Below are 21,093 nucleotides of genomic sequence, written 5' to 3' on the forward strand. Positions count from 1 at the left end.
ACATTTACTCGGATTGAACTTTAGTAGCTATTTGTTGGACCATTCATGCAGTCTGTCTAGGTCATCTTGTAGTCTCATGCTGTATTCCTCCGTCTTAATCCTCCTCATAATTTTTGCATCATCAGCAAACAATGAGAGGAATGATTCTATACCATCTGGAAGATAATTTACATATATAAGAAACAGTATGGGTCCAAGGACTGAGCCCTGCGGGACCCCACTGGTGACGTCTCGCCAATCTGAGACCTCACCCCGCACAGTGACTCGATGCCATCTGTTACTTAGGTACTCCCTTATCCAATGGAGTACCATCCCTTTCACTCCTGCCTGCATCTCCAGCTTTTGCACTAGTCTCTGGTGTGGCACTGTGTCAAAGGCTTTCTGGCAATCCAAAAATATGCAGTCTGCCCACCCCTCTCTTTCTTGTCTGATTCTTGTTGCCTGATCGTAGAATTCAATTAATCCTGTGAGGCACGACTTACCATCCCTGAAACCATGTTGGTGTTGTGACACAAAGTTCCTTCGATCCAGATCTTCGACTAGCTTTTTTCAACACAATTTTCTCCATTAACTTGCATGGTATGCACGTTAGGGACACTGGCCTGTAGTTCAGTGAATCCTGTCTATCCCCCTTCTTGTATATTGGGACTACGTTGCCGCCTTCCAAATTTCTGGCAGTTCACCTGTTATCAGTGATTTGTTATACACCATGGAGAGTGGCAGGCACAGTGCTTCTGCTCCTTCCTTTAGTATTCATGGTGATATTCCATCTGGGCCCTTTGTCACATCCAACTCTAGCAAAAGCTTCCTTACATCTCCAGTGGTAATCTCAAATTCCTCTAGTGGTACCTGGTTAATTATTCTTTTATCTCTGGAACTTCTCCTTGCTCTAATGTAAAGACTTCCTGGAATTTCATATTGAATTCCTCGCACACTTCTTTGTTGTTTGTAATGAATCTCTCTGCCCCTATCCTCAGTTTCATTACCTGTTCCTTCACTGTTGTCTTTCTCCTGATGTGGCTGTGCAGCAATTAGGGTTGGGTCTTAGCCTTGCTTGCTATGTCGTTTTCATAGTGCCCTTCTGCCTCTCTTCTCACCCTGATGTATTCATTCCTGGCTCTCTGGTAACCTACTCTGCTCTCATGTGTTCTGTCATTTCTATAGTTTCTCCATGCTGTTTTACTTTGTTGCTTAGCCAGCTTACATCTCTGATTAAACCATCGGTTTCTCATCTGCATTTCATTTTTTACCTTTTGGGCCGGGATAAACTTTTCTGCTGCCTCCTTGCACTTCTGCGTGATGTATTCTATCATGTCTTGAGCCGTCTTTCCCGTCTCTGATTCCAATATTATATCCGTTAGGAATTTTCTTATCTCCTCGTAATTTCCCTTACGGAATGCTACCCTTTTGCTTTCAGTTCTCTTTCTCGAGTACTTTAGCCCTTCTTCGACCAGATACTCAAACGTCAGTACACTGTGATCGGTGTGTGGGTGTGGGGGGGGGGGGGGGGTAACAGGTGTGTGGGTGGGCAGGAGGTAACAGGTGTGTGGGTGGGCAAAAATTAACAGATGTGTGGGTGGGCATGAGGTAACAGGTATATGGGGGGGGGCAGGTGGTAACAGGTGTGTGGGTGGGCAGGAGGTAACAGGTATGTGGGGGGGGGGCAGGTGGTAACAGGTGTGTGGGTGGGCAGGAGGTAACAGGTGTGTGGGGTGGGCAGGAGGTAACAGGTATGTGGGGGGGGCAGGTGGTAACAGGTGTGTGGATGGGCAGGAGGTAACAGGTGTGTGTGTAGACTGGAGGTAACAGGTGTGATGACACTTCTGTTGTGGTGACCTCTGTCGATGGTGATGACCCCTGACGATAGTGATGACCCCTGACGTTAGTGATGACCCCTGACGATAGTGATGACCCCTGACGATAGTGATGACCCCTGACGTTAGTGTTGACCCCTGACGATAGTGATGACCCCTGACGTTAGTGTTGACCCCTGACGATAGTGATGACCCCTGACGTTAGTGTTGACCCCTGACGATAGTGATGACCCCTGACGATAGTGTTGACCCCTGACGATAGTGATGACCCCTGACGATATTGATGACCACTGACGATAGTGATGACCCCTGACGTTAGTGTTGACCCCTGACGATAGTGATGACCCCTGACGTTAGTGTTGACCCCTGACGATAGTGATGACCCCTGACGATAGTGATGACCCCTGATGATAGTGATGACCCCTGACGTTAGTGTTGACCCCTGACGATAGTGATGACCCCCTGACGATAGTAATGACCCCCTGACGATAGTGATGACCCCTGACGATAGTGATGACTCCCCCTGACGATAGTGATGACCCCCCTTGACGTTAGTGATGACCCCTGACGATAGTGATGACCCCCTGACGATAGTGATGACTCCCCTGACGTTAGTGATGACCCCTGACGATAGTGATGACTCCCCTGACGATAGTGATGACTCCCCTGACGTTAGTGATGACCCCTGACGATAGTGATGACTCCCTGACGATAGTGATGACTCCCCTGACGATAGTGATGACTCCCCTGACGTTAGTGATGACCCCCTGACGATAGTGATGACTCCCCTGACGATAGTGATGACTCCCCTGACGTTAGTGATGACCCCCTGACGATAGTGATGACTCCCCTGACGTTAGTGATGACCCCTGACGATAGTGATGACTCCCCTGACGATAGTGATGACTCCCCTGACGTTAGTGATGACCCCTGACGATAGTGATGACTCCCCTGACGATAGTGATGACTCCCCTGACGTTAGTGATGACCCCTGACGATAGTGATGACTCCCTGACGATAGTGATGACTCCCCTGACGATAGTGATGACTCCCCTGACGTTAGTGATGACCCCCTGACGATAGTGATGACTCCCCTGACGATAGTGATGACTCCCCTGACGTTAGTGATGACCCCCTGACGATAGTGATGACTCCCCTGACGTTAGTGATGACCCCTGACGATAGTGATGACTCCCCTGACGATAGTGATGACTCCCCTGACGTTAGTGATGACCCCTGACGATAGTGATGACTCCCTGACGATAGTGATGACTCCCCTGACGATAGTGATGACTCCCCTGACGTTAGTGATGACCCCCTGACGATAGTGATGACTCCCCTGACGATAGTGATGACTCCCCTGACGTTAGTGATGACCCCTGACGATAGTGATGACTCCCCTGACGATAGTGATGACTCCCCTGACGTTAGTGATGACCCCTGACGATAGTGATGACTCCCTGACGATAGTGATGACTCCCCTGACGATAGTGATGACTCCCCTGACGTTAGTGATGACCCCCTGACGATAGTGATGACTCCCCTGACGATAGTGATGACTCCCCTGACGTTAGTGATGACTCCCCTGACGATAGTGATGACTCCCCTGACGTTAGTGATGACCCCCTGACGATAGTGATGACTCCCCTGACGATAGTGATGACTGCTGGAAATAAACCGGTGATACATAATTAAGCAAAATATTTTGACAATAAAAGTTTTATTGACCACTATAACAGTAATATGACTTTTATTGACCAGTAATATCAGTTGATCACAAGGGTTAGGATGGGGGGGGAGGAGGGAGGCCAGCCAGCGTGAACCACCGTTACAACGTCGTCCAGGTGATTAGAACGAGTAACATCACTCGCGCAGAAGTAACAACAAAATAAGGAACAACATCTGAAGGATGTTGTAACTACATCGGAAGTAACTACACAAAGAAACATAGACAACAACAACAACAACAACAACGTTGGTATATCGGCATGAACAGAATTCGAGTCCAGAAACCAGTTTTTTTCATTGTCCCCCTGACCAACCCACGCCATAAATATCAAGAAATAATATTCATATATCATCGCGCCCATAAATAATTGTGGATCACATTAATTCTGTGTATGGCCGCGGCTGAGCCAAGGGCGCTGCTGATCCTGCTAGGCTTTACGACTCTGCGTATCGCAAAACTGTTTTATTTATAATATGTTTTACAACTCAAATTACAGTCAGAACTAAGAGCTACAGGCTAAAAAATTACGTATGATCAGTCGCATTTCTGGATGGCTGTCGGGCGCAGGAGGGAGTCGCGCGAGCGGAGTGATGAACGCCCTTAGGACCCAGTGACGCAAGGCTCATATTGAGATGTCTTGGGACCGGTAGGGCTACGTCCTATAGGTAGCGATTACCATCAAAACACGAATTAAAATTCACTCCAAACTTCGGTGTGTTGACGGCACTTTGCATAGTTGCTAGTTTAATGTTAGATAATGCTAATGTCGTTATCCCGGAGAGAATTAGATATCAAGGTGGAATATCATTTTCATAGCCTAAGACATGGACTGTCTCGAGCACACACACACACACACACACACACACACACACACACACACACACACACACACACACTTGTTGATTGTTGTCTTGTTGATTGACAGTTGAGAGGCGGGACCAAAGAGCCAGAGCTCAACCCCCGCAAACACAACTAGGTGAGTTCAACTAGGTGAGTACACTGGAAGCACCTCCGTAACAGCTGTCTAACTCCCAGGTATCTATTTACTGCTAGGTAACAGGAGCATCAGGGTGAAAGAAACTCCCCATTTTGTTTCTGCCATCACCGGGGATCGAACCCGGACCCTAGGATTACGAGTTCAGAGCGTGTGGACTGTGTGTGTGTGTGTGTGTGTGTGTGTGTGTGTGTGTGTGTGTGTGTGTGTGTGTGTGTGTGTGTGTGTGTGTGTTTACTAGTTGTGTTTACTAGTTGTGTTTTTGCGGGGGTTGAGCTTTGCTCTTTCGGCCCGCCTCTCAACTGTCAATTAACTGTTTACTACCTAACTACTAACTACTTTTTTTTCCCACACCACACACACACACACACACCAGGAAGCAGCCCGTGACAGCTGACTAACTCCCAGGTACCTATTTACTGCTAGGTAACAGGGGCACTTAGGGTGAAAGAAACTTTGCCCATTTGTTTCTGCCTCGTGCGGGAATCGAACCCGCGCCACAGAATTACGAGTCCTGCGCGCTATCCACCAGGCTACGAGGCCCCCCTACGAGGCCCCCCCCCCGTGTGTGTGTGTGTGTGTGTGTGTGTGTGTGTGTGTGTGTGTGTGTGTGTGTGTGTGTGTCCGTGTGTGTGCGTGCGCGTGTGTGTGCGTGTGTGTGCGTGTGTGTGTGTGTGTGCGTGTGTGTGTGTGTGTGTGCGTGAGTGTGTGCGTGCGTGCGTGCGTGTGTGCGAACACCGATAGGTTGCCAAGATTCTGGAGATGCTCGCGGGAAGATCACCTGTCGGCCGGCGGGTTTCGGACGTCGACGAGGCGTTAACATCATCGTACCGCTATTGTCGCGTAGTTGAACGCGAGCACGTCACGTGTCGCGGGGAGGATGGAGAGGGACCCGTGCACACAGCTGCACCAAACTCCTCCTCCTCACTCAACGCACGCCATAAAATGTTAGGCCGTGCGCATGTCTTCGTACGCAGCTCATCCATCGACCCTTACTCTGTCATTATCAACATTAAATTTCAGCCCAATGATTAATGGAATGTGTAATCTAGAAAAAATACTTATTATTACATCTTTCATGAATTTGTGGTATCTATATGGAAATGGCAAGTAAGGGGGGGGGGGCACGGAGATGCTATAGGAGCCCCGCCTATAATTATACCTCTTGGATATACTTGTCATTGGAGTATGTCTCCTGCGGGTCGTGAATCTTACAGGTAGGTGGTTGGGGTATGTGGGGGTTATATCTAACCATCTCGGAGCTCCGGCATCTATTTATAAGATTTTACCTTTTATGTATTTTCTCGGTGGGGGTATAAGAGATGACCGGCCCAGCGGACCTGTATCACAGGCAGGGCCTGCTACATATGTCGCTTTTGTACTCAACACCATTCACCCAGCTGTATGCATTTACTTTATATTATATCCGCTGAAAAATATATATCCTAAATATTATCCTTTTATATCTGTGGGAGAAATTCATGCATGAGATTTCTTTGGGTAATGTGTAATCATTTAGCCATTAATCTTCAGGTAAATCATGAGTAAGTTCATATCAAAGCCATTTTTCTTGTCATTATAGTCATAAGTTGAGCCAGGATGGTGTTCTCAGGATTCAATGTTAGTTTCGAGGCAATAACTAAAGTTATAAGTATCTTTTTGGTATAACTTAGTGCCCATTTTTTCTGCCATTGACATTGGCCATCATAGAGGGTGTAGAAGGTGAGAGAGAGAGAGAGGAGGGAGGGAGGCTGCGGGATGCTGGCCTCTCCCGCCTGGTGCGCCACTAGTCACAGCCAATAAACATCTCCTCAAGTATAATAATTGTATTTTATTTATTAAAAAAATACATCACAGGGTTTGATTAAAAAATTTTACGTCGTAGGTATTTATATATTTTATAAAAGCCACTGATCACGTCCACCTGGTGTGTGTATCGCTGATAATTGGATGCTCAGGCTTATGCCCAGAGATTCAGCGCTGAGCTAGAAGATTCAGCGTTGTGTCAAAAGTTTCAGCGCTACGCCAAAAGTTTCAGCGCTATGTCAAAAGTTTCAGCGCTATGCCAAAAGTTTCAGCGCTGAGCCAAAAATCTCAGCACTATTCCAAAAGCTTCAGCGCTGAGCTAAAGGGAAGTTTCAGCAGCACTGTGTCTGGGTTAGAGTGAAGCTGTGCAGTTGGTTGAGCGCGCCTGGTGCTCACGCAGACTGAGCGGCACGTTAACATATTCCTGGTTAAGGAATCATTTTGGGGATAAATTTTAGAGAATAGCATAAAGGGATATGATTATGTAAGTGACTGGAACTGTGAGTTTGCAACGCGACTCAAATTATGATACAAACTAAGAGGGACAAAAACTCGACTGTGCGTCTCGTGGAAAGACGGTCGACGAGCCTAGTCCGGAAAGCCACAAACCCGCCCTTAACGGCTCGAGAACTCTGTTTAGCCTATAGACCCGTCTCTGCCGCAAGCCTCCATGTATATCCTTGTCCGAGGGCATTTTGTATGATAATTATGTTAGTTTGGAAGTGCATATACTTTGATTTATGACAAGACTTGTAATTATGCCGGAGAGAGAGAGAGAGAGAGAGAGAGAGAGAGAGAGAGAGAGAGAGAGAGAGAGAGGGAGGGAGGGAGGGAGAGGGAGAGGGAGAGGGAGGGAGGGAGAGGGAGGGAGGGAGAGGGAGAGGGAGAGAGAGAGAGGGAGAGAGAGAGGGAGAGAGAGAGAGAGAGAGGGAGGGAGGGACGGAGGGAGGGAGGGACGGAGGGAGGGAGGGAGGGAGGGACGGAGGGAGGGAGGGAGGGAGGGAGAGAGAGAGAGAGAGAGAGAGAGAGAGAGAGAGAGAGAGAGAGAGGGAGAGAGGGAGAGAGGGAGAGAGGGAGGGAGGGAGGGAGGGAGGGAGGGAGGGAGGGAGGGAGGGAGGGAGGGAGGGAGGGACGGAGGGAGGGAGGGAGGGAGGGAGGGAGAGAGAGAGAGAGAGAGAGAGAGAGAGAGAGAGAGAGAGAGAGAGAGAGAGAGAGAGGGAGAGAGGGAGAGAGGGAGAGAGGGAGGGAGGGAGAGAGAGAGAGAGAGAGAGAGAGAGAGAGAGAGAGAGAGAGAGAGAGAGAGAGAGAGAGAGAGAGAGAGAGAGAGAGAGAGAGAGAGAGAGGGAGGGAGGGAGAGAGAGAGAGAGAAGGCTTGTCGGTGGTCAGGTCATCGCCTGGAAACACAGATCGCCTTATGGCATCAGGCTCCTCGTACACCATATTATGATGAAGAAAATGTTGGACTGGAATTAAGCATTAAATTCCAGAGAAAATTTAAAAAGGGGTGAGGAAATCTGTGCTCATCCTGAGTGACAGGATTGGTGGGGGGGGGAGTTAATGGGAAGGGAGGGAGCAATGGGAAGGAAGAGAAATAAAGGAAAGGGAGGGGTAGGAAGTAAAGGGGAAGGGAGTAAATGTAAGGGAGAGAACTTCAGGTGTAAGGAGGGAGTGGGGAGTATAGGGAGGGGTGTGGAAAGAAGGGAGGTGTGGAGATTAAACAGAGGTGTGAGGAATGGAGGGAAGGACGGGAGATGAAGGGAGGGGTGGCGAGTAAAGGCAGAAGTGGGAAAATGAAGGGAGGGGGTGGGTAATAAAGGGGGACGTGGGTACTGGGTAGTGAAGGGAATGATGGGCAGGGGGAGTAGCAGCAGCAGCTGTGAACTAAGGGCGATAAAAGGGATACTTCTTACCCTCAAGACCATTTACCTTACCTGTTTCTCACAAACACAACTAACTACTGCATTAGCATCACGAAGCCTTGCGGCAACAAACTGCTTTACTCCTCCCTCAAAATGAGGGACGCTCACCACTCCTACAACACCCGCGTACCGAGCCTTGGTAACCTGGGCCAGGACTCAACAAGCATTCACACATCTGCTTACTAACATCTTTTCTCAATGACTGGTGGCTTTGTTTTTACTTTTTATTAAACAGTTCATGAGCTTCGAAACACCAGGAGGCGGTTTTATAACAATAATAACATTTGATTGGAAAGTTTCGAGGCTCGTCACTCTTTGAAGAACTGTAAACAAAGCCTCCAGTCATTGACAAGAGATGTACCGGTTCGTATGCAGATATGTAAATGTTTTGTTGAATCCTGACCGCGGTGTCGAGCTTAAGTAGAGCCTCTAAGCACCTTCGCCTCTCAAGCTGCAGGATCCAAGTAAGTTGATTACTTGGTAAGTTGATTACCAAGTAAGTTGATTACCACAATCGACTTGAGAATGGTCCAGTACGGACCGAAACATCGTCGTCCCTTCACCTTCTAGTGTGTGGTCTGGTCAACATACTTCAGCCACGTTATCGTGACTCATCGTCTACATATGATCCAAGTAAGTTCAGTAGAACTTCTGGTTGCAATTCTTTTACCATGTCGTAGCTCATTCGATTAAGGCAGCGTCTGGGATGCTCTCGGACGTAGGTTCGAATCCTCGTCACGGCCCTTGTGGATTTGTTCATTATCTGGTTTGTCGACTCTTAGAACTCCCGACCCTTCCCCCCTCCCCATCCTCCCCACCATTCAACCCTTCCCCTGTCCCCTCGTCCTCCCCACCATTCCCCCCTACCCTGTCCCCTCGTCTTGCCCACTATCCAGTCCCCTCATCCTCCCCACCTTTCCCCCCTACCCTGTCCCCTCGTCTTGCCCACTATCCAGTCTCCTCATCCTCCCCACCATTCCCCCCTCCACTATCCCCTCATCCTTCCCACCATCCTCCAATCCCCCGTCCCCCTAGTCCTCCCCACTCTCCCATTTCCTCGTCCTCTCCATCATCCACCAATTTCCCGTCCCCTCGTCCTCCCCATTATCCCCCCCTCCCCCGTCCCCTCACATGAAAAACACAGTTTTTCAAAAAACACATGTTTTTACCTGTGACAGGTGTGACATGTATGTAGTAGGTATATAAAAACACGCGTGTTTTCGAATGGAACATTGTGTCAAAATTTCAAAGCAATCGGTGAAGAACTTTCAGAGATTTAAGATATTGAACAAACGAACATTTAAAATTTTATTTATATAGATAAAATGGTAGTACTTATAGTGACTGCAGACTTATAATACTTATAGTACTATATAATATAATAGTACTTTATAATGATATAATGATAGTACTTATAGTGACTGGTCAAGGGCAACAATATGTGCTGTTGAAATTCTTCCAACAGCACATATTGCTGTTGGAAGAAGTCCAACAAAACGAGAACAGAAGTTGGACTTTGTTCACGTTTTCTATAACTAAATTAGACCAAATGGCTTTCATTTAAATCAGAAATGTAACTAAAGAACCTCATCTAACCAGCCCAACCTTCGTGAGTCTGGCCTCAGGTCTCCACCCGTTCTCCTACCTCCGTGTGAGACACATTCTGAATTGAAATTGAACTAAGTGTATTGAGAAATAGATGCCCACAAAGGGATGATGTGTGCTCACCTATTCGTTCAATGTGGTCATATGTTTACTCACATCACAAACAATGGATATATTTTTTTTAACAAGTTGGGTGATATACTTATATTTTTGTGCTGTTGATGAACACATTGTCTAAGAAGGCTGACTCCCTGGTGTCTTACCTCAGTATATGGACTATGGCGGAGACGATTTGATTGTTGCCGCCGAAGGCGGCTAGTTTATTGTGTACCCATACTCATCCTGTGAGCGGTAGCGCAAAAGCATTACAGAGGGCACAAAAGGTCTTTATCAGACCTCATCTTAGATTATTACACAAACAATTTCTTCAATCCTTCACACCTTATAGATTCAATGTCAGCTAGTTACAGAGAAAGTGCTATTACTACATATTTACAGTAAGTCATCATACATTAATGGTAGGTCTTATCGCTAATACATAATAGTTTGGCCAATGGGGATATTACAGTCATAGGGGAGCTTCTGATTATTATTAGTCCTCACAATACACGGTGGCGCGGGTCCTGTCTATAAGGTGACTTGGGCTTGCTTCTGGAGTCCGCTGCATCTCTCAGTACCTCCTGTCTCATGCTCTCTAAAACTGTCAGTTTCACACAATTTTCTTCTGTACTCTTTAATTTTTAGAAGGAAATATATAATTATATCACAACTGAGCATTTGAATCAATTGTCATTTTTGTTATTGTGGTATTGTATGTTTAATTTCAAGTCTGGTATCTTTTCTTCCAAGTCTGGTATCTTCTTCCAAGTCTGGTATCTTTTCTTCCAAGTCTGGTATCTTTTCTTCCAAGTCTGGTATCTTTTCTTCCAAGTCTGGTATCTTTTCTTCCAAGTCTGGTATCTTCTTCCAAGTCTGGTATCTTTTCTTCCAAGTCTGGTATCTTTTCTTCCAAGTCTGGTATCTTTTCTTCCAAGTCTGGTATCTCTTCTTCCAAGTCTGGTATCTTTTCTTCCAAGTCTGGTATCTTTTCTTCCAAGTCTGGTATCTTTTCTTCCAAGTCTGGTATCTTTTCTTCCAAGTCTGGTATCTTTTCTTCCAAGTCTGGTATCTTTTCTTCCAAGTCTGGTATCTCTTCTACCGAGTTTGGAATTTGTTCTTCGGGTGTTCTATGTATTGTGTCATTGCTTCACTCAGCTTTACTCCAAACTTATCTGCAGATCAGTACCCTCAAGACCAGCACCCGGGTGCAGTTAAGGAGTGGTTGTGAACAATCCATCATTGTTACGAGTTGATCACTAAACTAGGACCATTGGCAGTCTGGTCTGACCATTGTGAGCCAGTCTCACAGTCTCCTATAAACAGGTCCACATTAATATGGTAATAAAGGGAGTAATACACACAGTTATACTGAATACACACAAACAGAGATCCTATTACATCTCAGTATTTTTGGATCTTGTGTATTATTGAGAAATTATTTTTTGTTGATAAAGGGGAATCCCTCGGATGCAACAACCAATTTCTCTACGTTTCATCAGTTCACACACGTCAGATATGAAGTAGTTTTGATTAACTGAAGCGTTCGAACCTAAGCAACCCACCTAACACCGCGGCCTGTGGTCAGTAGTACGAGAATACGTCAATTTTGTGGTGAGTTGAATTCTACTAAAAAACCTGAATTTTTGACGCTACACTCTAGGCTGGTAGAGGTAAGTTCTCCTGCTAGATACCTGGTCAATATGGCCTTAAATGTTACCTCTAGGAATGGCACAGTGACACTCAGCCCGCGAGCTGCATCTCTCTTATGCAGAGAGCAAGTCACAACAACATGGCTGAAAGCAGATAACCTAACCCACTCATGTGAGACGAAGTTAGAGTGACGACGTTTCGGTCCGCCTTGGACCTTTATCAGGTCGTGCCATGACGTGATAAGGGTCCGTTAGGATAAGGATCCCGGACGGACTGAAACGTCATTTCGTTTCTTTTCACAGGTGAAGTTTGGAATATTTATTCCCTTATACTGCTCTCTGACGTCAGTAATTGCCAGTGAGTATACAGATCCATACAACAGAGCGCTAGGTTCAGACGTAATATTAATGAAATTTAGGAATTTATTAATACACAGCACGATATCTTAATATATATAATACATGAATATAAAATAACGAGGAGTTCACGCAAACGCTTCTGAATATTGCAACAAGGAATCTTAGCATTCACGATTTACAATTAGTCACACAAATACCACTTATCCTGCAGGTGCCAGGGTAAGGTATCAGGGGTCCGGTATATGGGTTGAGGGTAGTAGCCAGGATGAGGGTAGGTGGTGAGAGGTCTGTGGCTGCTGTCATGTGGCGGGTGTAGAGGTGACACTTGTCTGTCATGTGGTGGGTGTAGAGGTGACACTTGCCTGTCATGTGGTGGGTGTAGAGGTGACACTTGCCTGTCATGTGTGGTGGGTGTAGAGGTGACACTTGTCTGTCATGTGGTGGGTGTAGAGGTGACACTTGGCTGTCATGTGGTGGGTGTAGAGGTGACACTTGTCTGTCATGTGGTTGGTGTAGAGGGGACACTTGTCTGTCATGTGGTGGGTGTAGAGGTGACACTTGCCTGTCATGTGGCGGGTGTAGAGGTGACACTTGTCTGTCATGTGGTGGGTGTAGAGGTGACACTTGCCTGTCATGTGGTGGGTGTAGAGGTGACACTTGCCTGTCATGTGGTGGGTGTAGAGGTGACACTTGCCTGTCATGTGGTGGGTGTAGAGGTGACACTTGCCTGTCATGTGGTGGGTGTAGAGGTGACACTTGCCTGTCATGTGGTGGGTGTAGAGGTGACACTTGCCTGTCATGTGGTGGGTGTAGAGGTGACACTTGTCTGTCATGTGGTGGGTGTAGAGGTGACACTTGCCTGTCATGTGGCGGGTGTAGAGGTGACACTTGCCTGTCATGTGGTGGGTGTAGAGGTGACACTTGGCTGTCATGTGGTGGGTGTAGAGGTGACACTTGTCTGTCATGTGGTGGGTGTAGAGGTGACACTTGCCTGTCATGTGGTGGGTGTAGAGGTGACACTTGCCTGTCATGTGGTGGGTGTAGAGGTGACACTTGCCTGTCATGTGGTGGGTGTAGAGGTGACACTTGCCTGTCATGTGGTGGGTGTAGAGGTGACACTTGTCTGTCATGTGGTGGGTGTAGAGGTGACACTTGCCTGTCATGTGGCGGGTGTAGAGGACAGACTAATGGAACTAAGTCTCACAATGCTAGAGAACAGAAGGAACAGAGGGGGATATGATCACAACTTACTAGATACTGACGCTAATAGATAAGGTGGACAAGGATTGCCTATAGTGAGAGAAAGCTGGACAAAAGGACACAGGTGGACCAAGCTGGAAGTGCAAATGAACCGAAATGACGTAAGAACGTACTCGTACCCTGTAAGAGTAGTTAACCAATGGAATGCTCTAAAAGAGGTAGTTGCGTAAGCCACCTCAATCCAGAACTTTATGGCCGGAGACTTGTCAAACCATTTTAAAGTCAGAGAAATTAGGCTGAAACGCAACAGGTACAAAACTAGTAGACGGAGCATAAGGAGGTATAGATCTTACTCCCCTGTAGACACTGATAGGTAAACACACACACACACACACACACACACACACACACACACACACACACACACACACACACACACACACACACACACACACACACACACTATTACATGCAAGCCTATACATAGCTTTCCCCCTCTCCCCTAGCCCATACATAATATCTCCTTATTCACCCTCCACACATACATTCTTTCACCCTCTCCCCCCTCACCCTCACCCTCACCCCCCCCCCCATCTCCACCAAACTCACATTTCCCAACATTTGTCCACAGCGACCCCCAAAAACATGAACTCATTTTAAGAAACCAACAGACCAGTTGCTCGACAAGCCAATAATCTGTATGCGTGCAAAGGTCCATAAAACGATCCGAGGATGCCAGCGTTGCCACGCCAGTTGTCTAACCTCCAGTTGTACCTAATAGGGTTTCGCTCCGACTTGGTACATTGCGGTGTCGATGATACAATCACTAGAACTTAATGTATTAATTTGAGCCAATTCTCTATGCAACAATGTCTGTCATTACCTTCTCTATTATATTATTTTGGTACACTAACAAACGGGTCAAAATATGAAAGCCCGTGGCTCTGGAAATTATAGATTAACATATATTTTTATATATAATTTTCAACCGGAGTAGTTGTGACTGACCTTCCCCCCCCCCGTCCCCCCCTCGTCGAGGTATATAATCTGTGGATATAATTTAGTTTATATAACCAGTTATATTGTTCTTCACCTCTGTGTTAGCAGCTATAAAAGAACGCAAAAGTGAGGGGGTGTGCGCGGCAGGTTCCTGAAGAATCTCTATAATTGGCGTTTCTTTTCCTGATGTTTAATTTCAATGTCAAGATTTTCTGCTCAAACACAGTTTTTTTTAACATTTGTGCGTTGTTTGCTATTAGGGTTCACAGCTGTGTTTACTACCATGAATGTTCACAGTTCTATGGGCTACCATGAGCGGTCACAGTTTTGAGAGTTTATACTTCAATGAACTACCACGAGAGTTCACAGTTGTATGGAGCACCAAGACCATTCACAGTTATATTTACTACCACGAGTGTTGAGAGTTGTAGGTAATGGGAGGTAATGACCAGGGGGATCGACAGTCAGGTAAATAAACAACTCAGGATTAGCGTTCATGCAAGCAGTCTCTCGAGAGAGTGATGGATAGTAATGATCTGATTATCATGTACATAAGACACCGTCAAGTAGTCTCATGTGTGTTGATAGCCAGCTGCCTGTCACTACGGGCAGCAACACAAATGTGAACAAGCTTGAATGGTCCCCCAAGCCAATATGCAACTGAAAACTTCACACCCTTAGAAGGATTCGAACCCAGACAGCCAGGAGCACTGTGCAACTGGCGAACTCGGTACCTTAACCACTCAACCAACCGTGACCGTACAAAAGACATTGGTAGCCTAGGCTATATCCCCAATGTCCCAACGGCACTTGGTGGTAATATTGGCTTGGGGACCATTGAAGCTTGTTCGCATTAGTTTTGCTCACGTGGCCCCACAAAGCGAGGTGATTCGATGAAATAACTATGCCCAAGCTTACCACCAAGTGCCGTCGGGACGTTGTCCAATGCCTCACGACACTGACTTCTTGTGCCTCACGACTGGAACAGGAAACTGACTGTTCTTGGGTCTCTGGTTTGCTCAATGATTGCCTCTCCCACCTCCTTCAGGAACTCAGGTGCACATTTACCTCAGGCACCCAGGGTCTCAGAATGTATTGGTTCAAACATGTAACAGTGTTCTAAGCCTCTGTACTTAGCTTCTGAGGCTCTCTGAAGGTGATAGCTCCACCAGCCAATGTAGATGCATACGTCTAGTCCCCACACAACCTGTTTATTATCCCTCCATTGTTGCAGGGCCTCCACATTATGGGCACTAGTGACTGTTGTCAGGTCTGAACTTCTGAGGTTCCTTTGTGTTGGACACTTAGCTGTAGCTAAACTTATTTTAAAGATGTTATTTAGTGCTTCATGTCTTGCAATCTTTCTCCCTTACTTATGACAGATGAGACCATGTTTGCCTATTAGTCTGCCGACATGTAGCCGTAGATACATCAAGGTTCGATGGAGAAAGTGGCAACAAAGGCACACTGCAGCACCAATACTTAGATCATTTTAATCCAGGTGGATGGCCAAGAAGGAATCAACGACAGCTAACAAAACATACCCAGCATGAGGAGCTTGTATAGCGAGAAGGCGTGTTTTATCCTTCCCAGTCGCTCCCTCTAACATGGCTGAGGGAATGTTCTCCACTGTGGGGCTATCCCAGTGGCGTTTCAAAAGCTTGGTCGTGATGAAGAGCCTGCAAGAGTGTTCCCACTGGCTGGATCCTTGAGTGAAGTGTATATTGTAGATATGCTATTGAATATAATCTTAAAGGTTAGATCAATGTTTGTATCACTAATATTCTCTATATTTCTGATGTTCTTCTTCACTTGGGAAGGAAACTGAAAAATTACCTCTCAAAAACAAAGTGATCCTTTGAGTGAACCTGTGGCTAGCCAGCAAATGGAAAGATGATGCCTGCCTGGTGACACGTCCAAGGATGCTAGCGAGTGACACCTCTACGAATGCTGGCTGGCCTCTTCTAGTGAAAGTCCTCTGGCTGGCCTCTTCTTCTGATGCTGGTTGCTGGATGCTAGTAATACTTGCCAAGTGAACTCAATATACAGCCCGGCCGCTCCAAGTGCAGTCTGTTATAATCCACAGTTCACTTTCTAAGTACTATATAGATGCCGGCGGACCCCTCCGAGTGGATGCTACTGGACCTTTCAAAGTGAATTATGGATACTAGCTAGATTGTCAAGGTGCTCTCTGCATTCTGCAGTGGCTCAGAGTGATCTGTGGATGCTGCAGATCTCTGAATGGTCTATGGATGTTGCAGTGTTTCTGAGTGTACTCTTGATACTGCAGTGTTCCTCTGAGCGGACACTTAGTACTACAGTGTCTCCTAGTGGTCTCTGGATGTTGTAGTGTCTCTCAGAGTGGACTCCAGATCTTCTGGATTCCAGATCTGCTTCGTGTGCACTCTAAATACTGTGTCGGCTCTTCCGGGTGCAGTTTTGATCTCCATATATGGATGATCTTGTCAGTGCAGGTGGCGACGAGGCCCGAGCCCCGCTCATCTGCATTATACCCGAAACCCCAAAAATGCATAATGTTTGTTCCAGGCGACACGTTCATAAAGCGTGGAACGGCTGCAAGACAGGCAATTACACTGTTTCCAAGAGCTTCATGTTGGGTGCGGGCATGTTGGCACACAGGTCATTTGTGTCTTTTCTTCGTGGGTGTTTTTTTGTAGTTTGTAATGTATGTGTCGTTTATGTGTATCGAGGGTTATGTATGTTTTTCGCGTGTGTGTGTGTGTGTGTGTGTACTCACCTAATTGTACTCGCCTAATTGTGCCTGCGAGGGTTGAGCTCTGGCTGTTTGGTCCCGCCTCTCAACCGTCAATCAACTGGTGTACAGGTTCCTGAGCCTATTGGTCTCTATCATATCTACACTTGAAACTGTGTATGGAGTCAGCCTCCACCACATCACTTCCTAATGCTTTCCATTTGTCAACCACTCTGACACTAAAAAAGTTCTTTCTAATATCTCTGTGGCTCATTTGGGCACTCAGTTTCCACCTGTGTCCCCTAGTGCCTGTGTGCTGTGTGTGTGTGTGTGTGTGTGTGTGTGCGTGTATGTGTGTGTGTGTGTGTGTGTGTGTGTGTGTGTGTGTGTGTGTGTGTGTGTAATTACCTAAGTAATTACCTAAGTGTAGTTACAGGATGAGAGCTACGCTCGTGGTATCCCGTCTTCCCAGCACTCTTTGTCATATAACGCTTTGAAACTACTGACGGTCTTGGCCTCCACCACCTTCTCACTTAACTTGTTCCAACCGTCTACCACTCTATTTGCGAAGGTGAATTTTCTTATATTTCTTCGGCATCTGTGTTTAGCTAGTTTAAATCTATGACCTCTTGTTCTTGAAGTGCCAGGTCTCAGGAAATCTTCCCTGTCGATTTTATCAATTCCTGTTACTATTTTGTATGTAGTGATCATATCAACTCTTTTTCTTCTGTCTTCTAGTTTTGGCATGTTTAATGCTTCCAACCTCTCCTCGTAGCTCTTGCCCTTCAGTTCTGGGAGCCACTTCGTAGCATGTCTTTGCACCTTTTCCAGTTTGTTGATGTGCTTCTTAAGATATGGGCACCACACAACAACTGCATATTCTAGCTTTGGCCTAACAAAAGTCATGAACAATTTCTTTAGTATATCGCCATCCATGTATTTAAATGCAATTCTGAAGTTAGAAAGCATCGCATAGGCTCCTTGCACAATATTCTTTATGTGGTCCTCAGGTGATAGTTTTCTATCTAGAACCACCCCTAGATCTCTTTCTTTATCAGAATTCTTTAAAGATTTCTCACATAATATATAGGTTGTATGGGGTCTATGTTCTCCTGTTCCACATTCCATCACATGACATTTATTAACATTAAATTCCATTTGCCAGGTGGTGCTTCATATACTTATTTTGTCCAGGTCTTCTTGAAGGGCATGACAATCATCTAAATTTCTTATCCTTCCTATTATCTTAGCATCATCAGCAAACATGTTCATATAATTCTGTATACCGACTGGTAGATCATTTATGTACACAATAAACATCACTGGTGCAAGAACTGAACCCTGCGGTACTCCACTTGTGACATTTCTCCATTCCGATACATTGCTGATACACTGCCATTGTGTGTGTGTGTATGTGTGTGTGTGTGTGTGTGCGTGTGCGTGTGTAATCACATAGTGGACTCACTAATGTGATTGCAAGATGGTGCGTCAACTTCAACGCCTCGAATTTCCAAACATTTATAGCTTAATACAATAGTAGTTTTTTCTTAGTATATTAACTTTTAAAAGTGTGAACTGAGTTGTCATGAACCACTACATCATCTCATTTACTAAAGGTGTTTATTGTTCCAACACTGAAGACAATCTTGCTAACATTTCTGTGACTCAAGTGTGTGTCTAGTTTTCCTCTGACTCCTCATTCTGCTGTTCCTCCTTTTAAATATTACTTCTGTGTCTGTCTTATCAATTACCTTTGAATTACATTTGTCGTTATCATATTTTTCGTTGTTCCTTCTTTCCCCCCAGTGTGAGGAGGTCCAGTTCTCTCAGTCTTTACTCGTAGCTCAAGCCCCTCAGTTCTGGAACGATCATCGTTACATGTCCTTGGACCTTTTCTATTTTTTTGTGTACTTGCTAATCAGGCAATTTTCTGCTAATGTGTCACAGGCGTAAGGTTGGAGGTTACATCTGCTTGTAGGTTTTTCCCATTATCTTTCTGGACCTCGTGTTCTGTGCCTGCTGTTCTGGTCTGTGTCTACTTCCCTTGTTGATCAGGCACGGTGCAACATTATTCCTCAGATACTGGTCAGTTAATGCTATGGCTCATTTCTCATTCCTCGTTATATCCCATCCTTATCCTGATCCCTTCCAAGTGCTATATAGTCATAATGGCTTAGCACTTTCTCCTGATAGTTCCCTTCCCGCCATAGCTATTTGTATTCAATTTCCTTCAACTATCAGTCTTCATAACCCCATCCCATTTGTGGGCGGCTCTTATGCAAATAAGTTACTCCTGCATCACTTAGGCTCATTTGTGCCTCAGGTTCCAGCCGAGTCCTCTAGTCCTACCTTATCTCACTTTCAACGTGGCCTCTTTGTCCAGTTTGGCAAGTCCCTTTGAATATCTCGTACAACAATACATTATTGTCGTATCTCCCCTGCTTCTTCTTTCCTGTAAAATGGGGTAGTTCCTTCAGCTCCACCACAAGCCTTGTTGCATAACCCTGAACTTTTCTAATCTCCTTTTCTTTAGTGGATTGAAGGCTGGAGCTGCATTCTCTAGGGTTGGTGTTATATAGGTTGTGAAACACTTCTTTTGGTGCAGGATGTGGGAGACCCAATTTCAACAAAGTGTTGGCGTGGCGAAGAGACTATCAGTAGGAGCCGTGAGGAGGATTCGAATCTATACACTGTGTACTCTCAAGCACACGCTGTTAACCACTAGGCCACGATATGCTACAAAAGTAGTGCAACCAAGAATTCAGCTGAGTCCTCCAGGGGTCCTGAGGCTTCCAGTGGAACCCAGTCAGGGTTTCACCCATTACCGGCATACACTCTGGCTGTGGGACAGGAGCTCTGCCCCAACTCTTCTCTTCAAATACATTCAGAAATCACAGTAGCGTGACGTGTTCTCATTGATACATCACGCTAATGTGACTTCTTTGTGCTGTTAGCGTGACATTTCCTTTTTTCTATCTAATAGTTGACTTGAGATCGGCTTGTCAAGGGTAGGTCTATGTAGTCTTTGGAGATAGGCCTAGTTTGTACTGTGAACCAGCTTATGGGTGATCCTTTCCATTTATTCCCTGTTGGTATCGGTCATTCTTCCTTCATTTGTTCGTAAAATAACCAAGCTAATAGTATTGAAGGTATACTTGTTTAAGGATCTTACGACGGCTAACAACCCGCTTAACAAAGCCATGGAGGTCCAGTTATGAATATGGTTTACTAGTGATATCTAGCAAGGGAAGTAATTAGTACGTGTTTCCACGCGTCACCTGTGGAAACTTAAACCTTAAACCACTCACCTTAAACTGTGAGTTGTTTACCACTATGTGACGTGCTTCATCGCTCACACACTTACGAACACAATTAGTGCCATCTATTGGCATCCGAGGGAAAACAAACGTTTCCTCTCAACTACTACGTCTCATTCTGTACGTCATGGTCCCCCAACGTACAAAATTCAAAGTACTATGAATATTTGCAAATCACAAAATACCACGTTTTGTTTTGGCATCGGTAGGTTAGGTGGGTTGCAAGGGTTCATACGTTTAGGGGAGTGGGGGGAGGTTAGAATGTTGTATTTTGAACGTTGTGGCAAATGAAGAGAACGGTCTGAGTAACGGTGAAGGTAAGAGTAAGAGATGCTCAACAACACTGGCGTGTCAAATGGAAGCCATGTGTTCAACTACCGGGTTGTTATAATAATCTTTACACAATGGTGTCACAATTTTTAAGGATCTCTACATCAGTGCGGATTGGTAAGCTACGTCTTTCATCAAATGCCGGATAGTCATGGTTGCATGTGCCGGATAGTCACGGTTGCATGTGCCGGATAGTCATGGTTGCATGTGCCGGATAGTCATGGTTGCATGTGCCGGATAGTCACGGTTGCATGTGCCGGATAGTCACGGTTGCATGTGCCGGATAGTCACGGTTGCATGTGCCGGATAGTCACGGTTGCATGTGCCGGATAGTCACGGTTGCATGTGCCGGATAGTCACGGTTGCATAAGGTGTCCAGCAGGCTCCCGTCTATAAGTGTTAGAGTTTGGCGTATTCTTCAGGCGACGTTATATTTATTTTTAACATATTCCTATTCTCTTTTTGTCTTTGATGCCGAAAGCCTCTCTCCCCTTTTCATTTATCTTCTGGGACTTGTTTAACGTCCAGTCTATCCACATCCCATCATCACTTCTTTCAA

This window comes from Procambarus clarkii, chromosome 21 (genome assembly GCF_040958095.1).
Source record: "Procambarus clarkii isolate CNS0578487 chromosome 21, FALCON_Pclarkii_2.0, whole genome shotgun sequence".
NCBI lineage: Eukaryota > Metazoa > Arthropoda > Malacostraca > Decapoda > Cambaridae > Procambarus > Procambarus clarkii.